We start from the raw sequence: 13670 nt of genomic DNA, 5'->3' as shown, positions 1-13670 counted from the left end.
TAGCAATAAGGAACGCTGGTGACCGGACAGTGCCCTGGACTATCTGTCATCCAGCCTTTCTGATGGTGAATTTGTCAGAGACCATTGATTTGGACTAGGTTTCCTTAAAAAAATTTTTTTTAATTTGTTTATATGTCCGTGTGTCTGTGCACATAAGCGTGCCACAGAAGCCGGAGGAGAAGTAGTCTAGGGATCAAACTCAAGATGTCAGGCTCAGCAGTAAGTGCTGTGCCTACTGAGTTACTCTGGGAGCTACTACAGACCAAAGCTTATCCTGCTCATTGAGATATAGTATACAGATAGCAAAGTTTCCTTCACCATGGGGGTACAGCGCTGGGCCAGGATATTTAAATGACCTGTTCCCCAGGAAGCCACTTGTTTTGCCTCATTAAAATTTTTTTCTGTAAATATTCTTGAATGCCTTTCTGGATTTCTTAGACCCAGTTCTGGTTTTGAGGGCTGTCCAAATTGCTGACTATTGTTGAGTGGCCTTTTTCTTTTCGTTTCTTTTCTTTTCTTTTCTTTTCTTTTCTTTCTCATTTTCTTTCTCTTAAACTTGCTTTAAGTTTTGTTGTTGCTTTGTTTCCAGACAGATTCTCTGTGGCCTCAGTCTCTGGGTCCTCCTGCATCAGTCTCCTGAGTCCTGGAATTACAGCATGTGACCCCTATGCCTCCCACCCCCACCCCACAGTGGCTCCTCAGTCCATCTCTGTCATTCTGATGGGTTTGGAGGGTTCTTGGTACTTGTGGGAAAGGGAAATAAGATATAGATTTCTTGGAGGTTTATTGTAGTTTGTATTTAGAGACAAGAAAGAAAGCTGAGTTGTACTAATAATATTATAAACGCATTTTATTACAAAACCCATTTATGTGTTTTGGTGATACAGATTTAGCCTATACACTGTGTTTTGTTTTCTTGAGACAGGGTTTCTCTTTGTTAACAACGCTGGTGACTGTCCTGGAACTCTCTTTGTAGACCAGACTGGCCTCCAGCTCACAGGGATCCTCCTGCCTCTGCCTCCTAAGTGCTGGCCCAGCTTCCCCAGACATTTTTTAATGCTCTAGTTGGTTTTCTCTCACTATCAAGAAATTCTTGGGGGATGGAGAGATGTCTGTGCAGTTAAGCTCACTGGATACTCTTCCAGAGAACCCAGGTTCAATTCCCAGCACCCACAAGGCAACTCAACCTTCTGTAACTCCAGTTACAGGGGATCCAGTACCCTCTTCTGGCTTCCTCTGGCACCAGATACTTCATGATGCACAGTAAGTACACAGAAGGACACAGGCAACACACACACACAAAACACCAAACCATAAAAAGAAAATATCTGATACATTAACTTACAAAGAAGAAAAAGGTTGCTTTGGTTTGCGGTTTGTGTATTTCCAGTCTGTGATCAGATGTGCCTGTTGCTTTGGGTCTCTGGGACTCTCTAGTAGTCTTTCTGGATGGACTTAAAGGCAGAGCAAATTGCTTTAAGGGGGGTCAGGACCCCTGGAACTGGAGTTACAGATAGTTGTGAACTGCCATGTAGGTGCTGGGAATTGAACCTGGGTCCTTTGGAAGAACAACCAGTAGTTCTTAACCCCTGAGCCATCTCTCCGGCCCCCCACAAACTCCTCTTTTCATGGCCAAGAAACTAAGGTAGAAGGGGGTGGTCCCTACATCCTCCCTTGTGGTCATCTCCCCGTGATTTTAGGACTTCACATTAGTTCCCAGCAGAGCTTCCAGACAGGAGTTGCCCAGAGACACCCACCATCAAAAAAGATACAGCACATACCTAGACCGAGGCCAGGCTGTTTTGAAGCACATGCACTTTTGATCCCAGCACTCAGGAGGCAGAGGCAGGCAGAATCTCTGTGAGTTCCTGGCCAGCCTGGTCTAGAGTGAGTTTCAGGACAGCCAGGGCTGTACAGACAAACCTTGTCCTGAGAAAAAAGAAAAAAAAAGGTTCTACCAGAACCAACCTTTTAATACATAGACCTATAGCGGACACTCGACATCTAAGCTATAGCATGCTATAATATATTTTTGATCGTGAACCTTGCCTTTAATGGCTGAGCCATCTATCTTTCTAGCTCAAGTTGTAGATATGAAAGTTCTCCTAAATTTAATTTTGTAACTGTGTTATTTGTGGAGAGCCATTTAAAAAATTAACAGCAAGCATTACTAGGAGCCTCCTGTGTGTCAGTCTCTGAAATAGTATCTATGAATCCATGGCTATCAAGTCATTGCTATCCCTAATTTGGGACTGATGGCTTAATTGATGGTGGCAAATGAGGAGAGGAACTAATCTAACCCTAGGCAGAATAAGCAAGAAGAGACTCTCATCCCAGGATATAGTGTTGGTGGTGCCAAACGCAATGCTGAAAACCCTTGTGTTATATGGTACTTGTTTTAATTCACTGAAAAAGTTCCAAGGAGAAGCCAGTACTGGTCCAGATTAGCAGGGTTTAGATAGAGAAGAATTGAGAGAGTAATTGAGGTAGCTATTTTAAGTAAATATTTTTTAAAAATCACAATGAACCAAAAAAAAAATCAAATTTTAAATAAATTCAGTGATACTGAGCAAAGGCTCTCTGCCCAGTGAGAACCAGATGTGCACAGGGGCCTGGCAAGGTAGGTCAAGGGAAGAGGAGAGAAGCGTGTTCATCGGCCTAGGGAAGAAATGTATGTGGCCACAGCTAAAGAAACAGCTGCCTGACCGGTTATTGTCTAATTGTAACAAGAAGTAAAGATAACAGAAGACAAGGCTGGTAACATGGTTGGCACCAGCCAGCTGTTCCAGATGAAGACTGCAGGCCCCTGGGGTTGGGGAGATGTCTCCATCAGTAAAAGGCTTGCTGTGCACATGAGGACCTGAGCTAGGCCCCTACACCCACCCAAAGGTGGGTCTGCTGGCCACTGCTCTGGAGAGGTAGAGGCAGGAGGATGACTGGGGCCAGCCACTCTGGCTGAATCACAGAGCTCCAGTTCAGTGAGAGACCATGCCAAAAACAAAACAAAGAAACCTTTAAACAAACAAACAAACAAAAAAGAAAGAAATTGCTTTGAGTCTTAGAAGAGACTTGACTTTGGGCTTTAGAACTGAAAGACTGAGGGGCCTTTTGAAGTTGCACTACATGCTTTTGTAGTATGCTATGGCCATGAGCCTGTGGGGGTCAGGGAGAGGAATGTGGTGTGTGTGTGAGAATGACCCCATAGGCTGTTTGAATACTTGGTCCCTGGTCGGTGGCTGTTTGGGGAGGGTTAGGAAATGTGGCTGTGTTGGAGGAAGTATGTCATTGCAGGTGGGCTTTGAGGTTTCAAAAGACTAGTCATTTTGAGTCATCTTTCTCTGTCTCTACTTGTGGATCAAGATGTGAGCTGCACTTGTTCCTGCCACTGTAACTTTGCTCCACTGTCATGGATGCTAACCCTCTGAAACTATAGGGCCATTTAAATGCTTTCTTTTATAAGTTTTCTCGGTCATGGTAATTTTTTTTTCAGCCATAGGAAAGTAACTAAGACATCTGTTTTCTGTTGCTGTTATAAATGCTGAAAGCTAAGAACTTTAAAATCAATGAAAATTACTTAACTCAGTGTTAAAGACCAAAGGTTCAAGTTCAGGCAGCCCCAGTTTAGTCTCTTGTCAAGGTTAGCCGTGTGTTTACATCGCAAAGAAGCAGAAAGGAAAATGGTGAGCTAAGAGTTTAACTTGGTGCTAGAGCGCTTGCTTAGCTAAAAACAGAGACAAAGGAAAAAGAGCAGCAGAAGAAAGTAAGAAAGAAAGAAGAAGACAGACTTTATTATCCCACACTCATGAGAACTAACAGGGCTCCATTTGAACCACTTCAGTGTGTTCCTGGAGCAGTGCCTGAGAATCTGACCTTCCAACTCCGCTTCGTGGTGGTTTCACCACTTTCCTTATCACTGCCCTTGGACCCAGCTCCAACACACAAACTCTTGGGAAACTTGCTCAAAGCACATCCAAGCCATAATGCACATACTGTCTGGGTCTGCTTCATATGAATTCTGTCATGGACCACCCCAGTAGTGTATGGGAGTCCCTGGGATGAGCATCCTTGAAGGCTAGGTGGGCAAAGATTCTGGGGTGACAATCAGAAACAAACACAGAGGCAGTATGAATCTGAGTGTATTTTGCAGTTCTCAAGCACAGGTTTTTATATCTTAAAAAAACAAATATTACAACCTTTAGAAGATGTGTTCAGTGACAAATACCAACATTATCATTTGGCACAGTAAAACACAAAAATCAAGCAAACATTACAATTCTGAAAAGATGGACTCAGTGGATCACAAACAGAACAGGCAACATCATGATTAGTAGAAATCATCCAAGTGTAAAACTCTGAAAGGATGTGTTCAGTGGAGCAGTCATCCAAGGCTAGGGGCACATTTCCAAGAGCAGGTTAATACAACTTTATGGTCAATTATTGTCTAACATCTAATGCCTGATGTTTTTTGTAAATCTTCAAACATAAATTTAAGCTATTTTAATTCTTTTTATTTGAGGCATTCTTTACTATATACCAAAGCCACCTCCGATGACATACATGTAGCCATATGAAATTTTATTTTGGGAAAGTTTTTATCAATGCTATTATATAATTTTGTAAATGATTTATAAAGTGTTAGTTTCCCCAGAGATAAGGTCATGTTAGTGATCCCATCTCAAGGGATGGTTTCTTACCCATTATTCTCGCTTAAGATCTTGGCCTAGGCTATCGGGATCATGTTGTAAGTAAGAAAAGGAATAAAAGAAAACAAAACAGATAAATTGGCCATGAGAACTACGGCTCAATATGTCGTTCTGGCCAAGAGTTCCACAGCCGGTTCCAGGAGGCCTTCTTTGGAAGTCTATTGCCTGGTGTGGAACTTGTCACACAGATTCTACTGTGGTTGATGTGGCAGAATTCAGGACATATTTTGGCACCAAAAGTTTAAAAATATACTTGCATCTCAGATATGACAGTTATTTTGGTTGTTGATATCTGGATGATATTAAAACGAGAAATATTCTAATAACGTACTGTGCTGGATGGTTTTATGTCAGCTTGACACAAACTAGAGTCATTTTGAAAGAGGGAAACCCAGTTGAGAAAATGTTCGCATGAGATTAACCCATGGTGCATTTTCTTGATTGATGGCCCAGCTCTCTGTGGGAGGTGCTATCTCTCCCTGGGCTGGTGGTCCTGGGTTCTGAGAAAGGAGCACCCAGTAAAGCACTCCTCTTGGCCTCTAAGTCAGCTCCTGCCTCCAGGTTCCTGCTCTGCTTGAGTTCCTGCGCTGACTTCCCTACATGATGAACTGTAATACGTAGGTACAAGTGAAATAAACTCTTTCCTCCCCAAGTTGCTTATGGTCATGGTGTTTCATCACAGTAATAGAAACCCTAAGACACAAGCTTGTTTTTATTACATGTCGACTTGAGCTAATTACCCACATATACCTAGCTGTCAGACACACTGTTTCTGCAGTTACCATCTGCTGCCTCCACATGTGAGCTGCCACACTCCATATGTGACATGACTCACGGTCATCAGAGAGGACTGTATTTCGCTTGCCTGTCAATGACGCCCGTCTCCGTCTTCTAGGAATATATGCAGAGAGGCAAAGGCTCCAGCCCTTGTTCCACCTAGACGCAGGCTCTGTTATCCCCTAGACCATAACTTGGCTGACCATAACTTTAGACCAAATGCTTGGCAAAGCATTTATGATAGTTGAGGAAGTGCCGGGTTCCATTGGCTTTAGGCCTTCCTTTGTCTTCCTCTCTTTCACTCTTGCTCTCTCATACACACAAATGAATGCTTCATTCCCCAAAGGTTTACATTTACCCCCTATGCACAAGTATAACACAAGTATATGCAAAATCCTAAGTGTGTGTAAGAAAGAAAACCATAAATATTGTAAAGAACATTTCAGAGATAGACAATCTATGATCATAAGGGTAATTGTGTTGGCTAGTATTAATGTCAAGCTAACATAAGAGTTTTCTGAAATAAGGCAACCTCACCTGAGAAAATGCCTCCATAGGATCCAGCAGTAAGGTGTTTTATTAATTAGTGATTGTTGGGGAAGGGACCAGCCCATTGTGGGCGGTGCCACCCTGGGCTGGTGGTCCTGGGCTCTATAAGAGAGCAGGCTGAGCAAGCCAGGTGAAATAAGTCACTCTGCTGCAGCCCTCCATGGCCTCTGCATCAGCTCCTGCCTCCAGGTTTCTGCCCTGTTCGAGTTCCTGTCCTGGCTTCCTTCAGTGATGGACTACAGTTTGGAAGTGTAAGCCCAATAAACTGTTTTCCCCAACTTGCTTTGTGGTCATGGTTTCTTGTTGTAGCAATAGAAACCTTAAGACAAGATGGTACCAGGATAATGAGGTATTGCTGAGATAGACCTGACCGTGTTGTTTTTATGTGGATTGTGGAAGGACTTTAGAACTTTGGGCTAGAAAAGTCAATGAGTTTTAAAAGCAGTAGAGGTGATGGAGGTGTTTGTGAAATTTCAGAGGGAAGCAAAGGTGCTACCAGGCTTTTTGTGTGGAGAATCTGTGGTTCCGGTTAGCTGGGGCTGAAGAATGTTATCTGGGGCTGAAGAATCAGCTGTGATTAACAAGATACCAGGACTACTAAAGTGAAACCTCTGCTTTGTTGGGATACTCAATGCTGGTTGCCTGGAGCTGAGAAACTAGTGGTGATTAAGAAGGGATCATCACTGAGGTGAAATCTTCTGGGAAGTGTTTCTGAGAGCACACAGAGGCTGTGACCCGGAGGTGGCTGTACTGGCTGGTTTTGCATGTCCACTTGACACAAGCTAGTGTCATCAAAGAAGGAGCCTCAGTTAAGGTAATGCCTCCATGAGATGCAGCTGTAAGGCATTTTCTCAATTAGTGATCAATGGAGGAGGGCCTGGGTGGTGGCATCTCTGCACTGGCGGTCCTGGGTTCTGTAAGAAAGCAGGTTGAGGAAGTCAGGGGAAACAAGCCTCTTCCCCTGAAGAGTAAGCAGTACTCTTTCATGGCCTCTGCATCAGCTCCTGCCTCCAGGATTCTTCCCTGTTTGTTGAGTTCCTGTCCTGATTCCCTTCAATGATGAACAGCAACATGGTAGTGTAAACTGAATAAACCCTTTCCTCGTCGACTTGCTTTTGGGTCATGGTGTTTTGTAACAGCAGTGGAGACCATAACTAAGACAGCAGCCAAGGCTATTTCTCAAGCTGGCAGCTGAACTTGATAGTATAAGAATCAAGCAGGTGAGCACTTGGGAGGCAGAGGCAGGTGGATTTCTGAGTTCCAGGCCAGCCTGGTCTATAGAGTGAGTTCCAGGATAGCCAGGGCTACACAGAGAAACCCTGTCTCGAAAACCCCAAAAAAAATCAACTAGGTGGTACTGGTTTTGAAGGCAAGCTTGACACTGTGAGAGGCCATGGAAGGCCACTGCACCACTGATGAAGGTGCAGCCTCAGTGGCAGTTGAAGTCCCAGGACTGAAGGGGTCATGCAAAGAAGTTGAGGTCTGGCACCTTAAAGAGAGCCTAGGAGAGGCTGTTAGAGGAGACAGACTGTCTGTGCTGCAGAAGGCAGAGCAACAGACCCAAGCCCTTTGAAGGATTGAGAGTAGATCCTAGACACATGGCATTCTGTATTTATACTGTTGGGAATTTAGTTTTGCTTTGTTCAGATTGTGACTGTGCCCTGGTTCTTTTCTTTTGAAGTTTAAAAAAAAAAGTGTTTTTTATTTTACCAAAGCCCAGAGTTGAGAGTTTTTTAATTTTAAAAGACTTAGAATTTTAAGAGTTTGACTATTTTTTAAAGGGACTGAAATTATAATGTATTTGAATTTTGAAAGGCTGTGGGACTTTTGAAGTTATTATTTTGAGATCTTGGGAATGAATAAGAAATGAAGGGTTGTGGCTTAACAGTGATATGTTTGTGTGTGTCACATTGACAAGGAGTCAGTTGTGCTGGCTAGTCTTATGTCAACTTGAGATAAGCTAGACTTATCATAATAGAGGGACCCTCAATTGAGAAAAGGTCTTCACAGGATCCAGCTGTAAGGTATTTTCTTAATTATTGATTCATGGGGGAGGGCCTAGCCCATTGTGGGTGGTGCCATCCTGGGCTGGTGGTCCTGTGTTCCATAAAAGGCCCAGCAAGCCAGTAAGCAGCACCTCCATGGCCTCTGCATCAGCTCCTGCCTCCAGGTCCCTGCCCTGCCCTGACTTCCTCCAGTGACACACTCCCCAACTTGCTTTATGGTCATGGTATTTTGTTGCACAATAGAAACCCTAAGACAATGATACAGACTACAAAAAGTAATGACATCAATACAAAAGCAGAAGGTGTCCATGTGTTAAGAACTGGTGTTCCTAATGAATAAAAATTATTTACTTGCCAGTATATAGTTTTATGAACATAAAATGTTCCACATAAAATATTTTGATTTATATAAATTTATATATGTAAATATATATATTTATAATATGACTTATACGTGTTGGGGGTCCTGTGTGGAATGGTTTGGTGCTCTGTGTTTTATTTGCACGGTTTCTTTTTTGGCGCTCACCTGTGAAGGGCAGTCTTGCTTTAGTCATACTAATTTCATCATGAGAAGAACTCACTGGAATCACTAGATGGAGCTCTTTGGTTCTCCTTGCTCATAGGTTGTGTGCTCTCCTTGGTACAAGCACTTTCCAGACACAAAGGCCCCCAGCACTCTCTGATAACTTCCCACTGGTTTGACTGGACTTTGACTCTGTCCTATGGCATCTTTGAGGCCCTTCTGTTTCAGGACACAGATAATATCTGGTTCACTCTCTTGAAGAGATCAACTTCATAAATCTTTTTCTTCCTCCTCTCTTTTTCCTTTTCCTCCTCTTCCTCCTCCTCTTCCCCTCTCCCTTTTCTTTTTCCATTTACTCTTTCTGTTCAAGATGGATTCTCACATGCAGTCCATCCTGGCCTCAAATTTTCTTCCCATTCTTTGTCTCCGCCTACTGAATGCTGGGATCATAGATGCACACCACTTCTAACTAAGCACTTTTTAGACAACTGATGCATTAACCAAACAGGAAAGGCCAATCTTGCTTCTTTGCTGTTACTGTATGGGGGACATTAGGGACACAATGTAAGCAACACCACCAGCAGATTCCATTCCTCTTCCTGCTTAGCCACAGAATTGTGCATAGGAGATGTGCAAGCACCCACGGTAGACATTGTAAAGTGCTTACGGATATCTAGCAATCAATATTAATGTGGGAATGTTTTACCGACTTGGTGCCCCCCTTGGGGGGCACCTGGGCATCTGTAGTAGTTCTCCAGAGGAGCAGAACTGACAGAAAGAGGGGCTACAGGGCCCCAAGGAACAGCCAAAGTGAGGCAAAAAGGTGGCCTCAGTTTCAGAGTCTGTACCAGGGATACAGATCTGTGAGGACCTCAGAAGCAAGAAGCAGCCGCTCCACCTGCGCCTCACCCACCTCTTTTGAAAGTGACAGTCATGATGCCACTTCATGGGTGATATAACTGGTGACAGCCACCATCTGGCACAAGGAAAGAAAAGTGTGGGGAACAGGCTTCAAGTGAGCTAGGGAAATGCCGGAGAGCAGGAGATGGTAGGCCGTGGTTAGTACCAGCTCAGCTGGCTATGCCAGTGACCGTGGACGTGCCCCTCACAGACTCTGGTCTCTTGTTTGTTTGTTTTTTTCCAGAAGGCAGGGCTAATTCTTGTTTTATTTGGGAGGACATTTTTTTGCAGGAATTGGGGCTCAGGAAAGTCTGAGTTCATGTTCTGACTGTGCCTATGGGATGTCTCTGAATCTCAGCAAGTTACTTCCATTCTTACAGAAGAATGCAAAATCATCAGAGATCTGGCGTGGCTTAAGGCAGATAGCCGTCTTCACCAGGTCCTGGAGCACAGTGGCTCTCATCTAATGTTGGTTTTTCCCGCTTGACTCCTGCAAGTCCTTGCTGCCAAGAGACACAGCCCAAACATGTAGCCTGCTCGCTTTCTTTAGGAAGGAGGTTTGTTGGCTTTGTTGCCACGAAATTTTAAATTTCAGGAGGCCTAGGGTCATGTTGCCTAGCACCGAGCTCAGCACACAGTCAGCACTGAACAAACAAATCTTTGTGCCAGACACAGGGACGTAAAACACAGGCCTTGACACATCCATCTGTACTGGCTGGTTTTGTGTGTCAGCTTGACACAGGCTGGACTCATCACAGAGAAAGGAGCTTCAGTTGGGGAAGTGCCTCCATGAGCTCCAGCTGTGGGGCATTTTCTCAACTAGTGATCAAAGGGGTGGGGGTGGGGCTTGTGATTGGTGCCATCTCTGGGCTGGTAGTCCTGGGTTCTATAAGAAAGCAAGCCAGTAAGTAACATCCCTCCATGGCCTCTGCATCAGCTCCTGCTAACTGACCTGCTTGAGTTCCAGTCCTGACTTCCTTTTGTGATGAACAGCAGTGTGGAAGTGTAAGCTGAATAAACCCTTTCTTCCCCAGTTTGCTTCTTGATCATGCTGTTTGTGCAGGAATAGAAACCATGTCTAAGACACCATCCATCAGGCTGATGTTCTCTTCTTCCTGAGAAGCTCCTGGGAATAGTGGCATCTCAGTAGTGGAGAGGGAACATGCAGAGAAAGCAAGTCTAGACTGACACAGTCATCCACACAACAGAGTGAGTAGAAAACCTTTCTCCCGCCTGTTGGGTACTTTTCTGTGGCTGTGATAAAATGCTGCAACCAAGAGCCAGTTATAGAAGAAAGAGGGTTTTTGTTGTTGCTTTCTTTTGGGCGCATGGTTCCAGAAGGCTGGTTGTCCATCATGGCAGCAGTAACAGGAAGCTGCGGAAGTGGGGTGAGGCCGTGGGCGGGCTCTGATCTACTTCCTCCAACAAGGCTTTGTATTCAAACATCACCCTGCTCTCAGGAGGTAATCTAGGGCTGCCTTTTGGAGAGAGGGTTGTTGTTTGTTTCCTGAGACCGGGTCTCCTACAACAAACACAGTTTGGCATTGAACTCTGCCAAGAATGACTTTGATATCTGATCCTCCTTCCCTTCCCGCAGCTGCTGGGGTAGCTGTGTATCACCAGAGATGTGCAGAGCATCAAACCCAAGGCTTTGCAAATGCTAGAGAAGCTCTGCTGGTGAATCGAGCTACATCTGATGTGTTTATAAAGAAATAGAGAGGAGAGATGCGTTCTGTAGAGGTGTGCCCACCTCCACCCATGGGTGCCTCAGTGGGCCCACACCCCTTCCCTCTGAGGGACCAGCCACACCACAGCCACAGCCAGACAACGGTGACGACGACGACGATGACGACGGCGGTGACGACTATAGTATGGAATAGAGAGTATTAAGGGCATGGGGAGGGGAATTAAGAGAGTAGGAGAGAGAGAGAGAGAGAGAGAGAGAGAGAGAGAGAGAGAGAGAGAGAGCGCGAGCAGAGGCCAGCCTTGAGCACAAGGGGGGGGGGGAGGGAATGGGGAGAGAAGGGGAAGGGAGGCAGGGAAAGAGCAAGAAACAAGAGAGGAACAAAAGATCGAGGAGGGGGCAAGTAGCCCCTTTGATAGAGGGCCAGGCCTACCTGTCTGTTGCCAGGCAACTGTGGGGTGGAGCTTAGACAGAATGCTAACAATAAATGCGCCTCTAGTTCTGAATCCCCTTTTTGTTGTTGCGCTTTTTTTTTTTTTCTGGACAGGTCTCTCTGTGTAGCCCTGGCTGACCTGGAACTCACTGTGTAGACCAGGCTGGCCTCCAACCCCTTTAGCCTTACTTCTCCTTTAGCCTCCTGAGTGCTGGGAACAGAGGTGCCACCACTGCCCTGCCAGTTCTGAGTTCTTAATGCACTGCAGAAAAGCCTCAGCTGACCATCCTGAAAACTTTGTTTCAAACAAAGGGAGGTGGCCCTGTGCTTCGTTATCAAAGGGCCCTGTACCATGTGCAAGGAGGGTCATAAGGCCAGATGTTTCTGAGAGATCTGTTTCTTAGGGGATGACATGAGAAGACAGTGACAGACACTTCTGTGTCCTTGTCTCAAACCTGGAGCCCGTGGCACGAATATCTGAGAGGGAGCCCTTATTCAGTGCCTGGACCATGCAGTCCACTTCTTTGTGGAAAAGCACGTGTGCCTGCCACTCTGAGCTTTCATGGCAAACAAGTGCACAGGGCTATTTTGAGCACAGCCCTCTGGAATCATGACAGCATAACTTGTGTAACAGGAAGTAGGTCACCAACTAATCTCTTCAAAGTGGCAAGAAATGCATCTGCAGATTCCATGAAGATGAGAGGGAGCCCCCCCTGCCCCCCCCACTTGACCTCTCTTGCTAACCTGTGCACTCTCCCCTCAAAACTGGAGAACAGCAGAGCTTAGTTGAGTGGACTATGCATTTGCCTTCAGAATAAATTAACTGTGATCTGGCTGCACATAACACAAAGTGGCAAAACCACCAAGTCCCCTAGTTCTTTTACTGGCATTATCTTAGCTGTTGATGGTTGCCATAGAAACCAGCAGAGGTGTCAAGTCTTCTCTCTCCCAGCCATTGGAAGACCTGAAGTTATTCTGATCTGGGCCTTTTAAAAATAGAAACTGCCTTGAACCTAGATAAACAGCCTCAGAGTTCTTCCTCAAAGTTCTATCTGCTTTGAAACTGATTTTGCCGTGTGATTTTTTTATTTGCAATTTGCTTATATTAAATTTTTTAATTAAAAATGGAAAGACAAAAATGTCTGGGGGCTGGGGAAAATGGCTCAGCCAGTGTAGTCCTTGCCTTGCAAACACAAGGACTTGAATTCGATCCTCCAAACCAGTGTTTAAAATGCTACATTGTAGCGTGCTTTGTGTAATCCCAGTACTGGGGAGACACAGCTAGGCAGATCCTGCCATTACCCAGTTCACCCAGGCCTTGGACAGGCAAACAGCTACTCAGCTGCTTTAGGTTGCCCACAAGTACAGGCCAGAGACAAAGCAGGAGACGCAAAGGCTACTGGCCAGTGCTGAGAAGAAAGCGGGCAAAGGGGAGCGTCCCAACTAAGAGACCACCTGTCCTCCGAGCAGGAGTCAACACAGTCACCACCTTGGTGGAGAACAGAAGGCTCAGCTGGTGGTGATTGCCCATGATGTAGACCCCACTGAGCTGATGGTTTTCCTGCCTGCCCTGTATTGAAAGATGGGGCGCCCTACTGCATCATCAAGGTCCACAGGAAGACAAAAACCGCTGTTGCCTTCACACAGGTTAACTCAGAAGACAAGGGTGCTCTGGCTAAGCTGGTGGAAGCTATTAGGACCAATTATAATGACAGATATGCCAAGATCCGCCTCCACTGGGGCGGCAACGTCCTGGGTCCTAAGTCTGTGGCTCGCATTGCCAAGCTGGAAAAGGCAAAGGCTGAAGAACTCGCCACTAACCTGGGTTAAATGTACACTGAGTTTTTTGTACATAAACATTATTACAAAATTAAAAAAAAGGGGGGGGCAGGCAGTGGTGGTGCACACCTTTAATCCCAGCACTTGGGAGGCAGAGGCAGGCAGATTTCTGAGTTTGAGGCTAGCCTGGTCTACAGAGTGAGTTCCAGGACAGCCAGGACTATACAGAGAAACCCTGTCTCAAAAAAAAAAAAAAAAAAAAAAAAGGGTCCTGGGTAATGATGGAACCTGTAAGTGGGGGAGCCGAGTGAGAGGT

Source organism: Apodemus sylvaticus, chromosome 12 (genome assembly GCF_947179515.1).
Source record: "Apodemus sylvaticus chromosome 12, mApoSyl1.1, whole genome shotgun sequence".
Classification (NCBI taxonomy): Eukaryota; Metazoa; Chordata; class Mammalia; order Rodentia; family Muridae; genus Apodemus; species Apodemus sylvaticus.
The sequence above is the reverse complement of the archived record's forward strand: the minus strand, read 5'-3'. Positions refer to the sequence as shown.